The sequence below is a fragment of the Kogia breviceps genome, chromosome 13, assembly GCF_026419965.1.
Source record: "Kogia breviceps isolate mKogBre1 chromosome 13, mKogBre1 haplotype 1, whole genome shotgun sequence".
NCBI lineage: Eukaryota > Metazoa > Chordata > Mammalia > Artiodactyla > Physeteridae > Kogia > Kogia breviceps.
In genome coordinates this window covers 67830647-67833172 of record NC_081322.1, presented here as the reverse complement: position 1 = coordinate 67833172, position 2526 = coordinate 67830647, and the positions used below count along the sequence as shown (strand labels likewise).

Sequence of the window (2526 nt, the reverse complement as noted above, 5' to 3'; positions counted from 1 at the left end):
CCAGTTTTAAAAAAATCAAATAAAAGAAAGCAAAATAACTAAACAATAGAAATTTATAATTACAATTTCAGCATCAATCCAATTACAGGGAATCTAATTTTCCAGCAACTGTGTGTCATGATCAAAATATAATAGCAGCTCATATTTTCAACTTGATTACCTAAGTGGATATCATCCACCTAAATAGGCCAGAAAATAAAACCTTTTACGTCAAAGACAAAGAAAAACAGAAAATCATTAAAAAATAAAAGTGCTTTGTCTATTGTATATATAGCTCATCTCTCCCATAGATGTTAAGATACAAGAATTTGCTTGGACAATAAAACCCATGGCATTTGTTAACTATGATTTTAAATCATTCCTGATACTTCTCCAAGTATCTTAAAAGTTTTTCCAAAACTCTATTGCAATACTCTATAATGCAAAAAATAAGCTTTAAAATGCCTGCTGTCAGATTATATTTTCTCTCCTTTACAATCTATTTATCATGAGACCACATTTTCAGTTAACTCTCTGCTTTATAATTTTATGGTTGAATAAGTATAGTTCTCCTGGATTTAAGCAAAATATATCAGACTGGACTTTTATGCTCCAAAATGTATTTTCTTAAGTTAACAGGATTTTTCTTCCTGCAGAAGGTACCATTTCTTAAAATAAAATAAAACAAAATAAAATAAAAACATAAGTCATTGAAATTCAACCTATTACAGGTTGGTTTTCTCAATGGCCCCATGTGCTATTGTTCAGTTACAGAAATGATGCTTTCAAGATCTATAGGAAGTCAGCAAACTATAGTTCTGAATCCCTTATTTATCAGTTTACTGCTAATAAAGTAAACTTCAATGTTCCTATGGCGTAAGAAAGCTCCTGGTGTCAGTTAATCACAGAGAAGGATCTGAAAGTATCCTTGAGGATCAGGTTTTATATACATATCTTCATCATAAATAAGGTCTCTAAGAAATATTCTTATCCACATCCATATTCTTATGTTAACTACAATAGTCTCTCTTTTTCTAGAATAGTATGACATAATAGTAAAAGATGCCAAGTGTTGAAAGTGTTGGTTTGAAATCCAGCTCTCTTTTCCTCATCTGTAGAATAAGGATTATAATAGTACCTGCCTCATAAGGTTATTGTGAGGATTAAAGAGTAAATGCATACAAAGAACTTAGAAAAGTGTCTACCACGCAGTTTATTCAGTAAATTAGCTTTTATCATAGGCACTAGCCCATCACTCACTACCCTTGTACAAGCTGCCAAGGACTTAACTGGAATCACTATTCTCAAAGACCCATTTCCTTGGAGATAGACTGGGGAAATACTAACAGGAGGTTTTATTTAAGGCAGCCAATGTGCACCCAATGTATGATGATTAGACTAGACTATCCTGGAGTCTTTCTCAACTTTGAAATTAAATTAATACAGGGTGCTATTAAAGGAGAGTGAACGGGCTTTCCTTTAATTTCCTACACCTGGACATTCTTGATCTCACATCCCCAGTATTGTGCTCCTTAGCAGGATAAAAGGATTACTTACCTTTTAAAAGTGGCAGGAGATACTCAGGAGGATCTCCAAAACCAGACTGAAGATTACAGAAACCAAAACCGCGCCCACGTCTTCCGCCGCCGCCGTGGGAATGGAAACATCGACCCCACGTGCCGGAAGTCAGCGCGCGCCGACGGCATCGCGCCACTCCGCGTCCGTCATCGCGAGACGAGCTCGCTGAAATGGCCACAGCCAGTCAAGGAAACTTGGAGGTAAATTTTGAGTCACTGGACCTTGCAGAACTTGCTGAAAAGCAGCCAGGGTGGCGCAAGCTGTTTGGGCAGGAATCTAGGCCTTCAGCTGAAACGTAGAACGTGGCAACCCAGCTGTTAATTGGAGGTGTCACTGGATGGTGCACGGGTTTCATATTCCAGAAGGTTGGAAGGTTGGCTGCCACAGCTCTGGGAGGTGGATTTTTCCTGCTTCAGCTTGCAAACCATACTAGCTACATCAAAGTGGACGGGCAGCGGGTAGAGAAGGACATGAAGAAAGCCAAGGAACAGCTGAAGATCCGCAAGAGCAACCAGATACCTACGTAGGTCAAAAGCAAACTAGAGGAGATGGTGTCGTTTGTGAAGAAGAATGTTCTAGTTACTGGTGGATTTTTCAGAGGCTTTCTGCTTGGTATGGCATCCTAAAGAGGATGACTTCACTTCCTTATTCCTGGTTTTTCCAGCCAGCAGCCTCTTCACTCCATCATAGGATAGCAAGTCTCTCCTCTTGGTCCTCTTCTCCCATGCCTTCCTCCCTGACGTGGCGTATCTGAATGGCTTCTGTAGGCATCTGTTGGTACAAGTGGATAAAGGACCCACCATGACCTTGATGGCAACGGAAGAGACAGTAGACATTAACTCTTCTCCCACCACACTCCCCCCTTGACTGATCTCTAGGTCAGCAAGAATATTCCTTTCTCTTCTATGTAAGAAGAGAAACAGAACATGGTACAAGATGGCTCACCATGGAGCATGAGTGGATCCTCAA

At 39.6% G+C, this 2526-nt stretch overlaps 1 pseudogene; it reads left to right on the top strand.

Moving 5' to 3' along the window:
* The first annotated feature begins 1636 nt into the window (after positions 1 to 1636).
* LOC131767941 (FUN14 domain-containing protein 2 pseudogene) lies at positions 1637 to 2183 on the top strand (annotated as a pseudogene).
* The last annotated feature ends 343 nt before the right edge of the window (positions 2184 to 2526 follow it).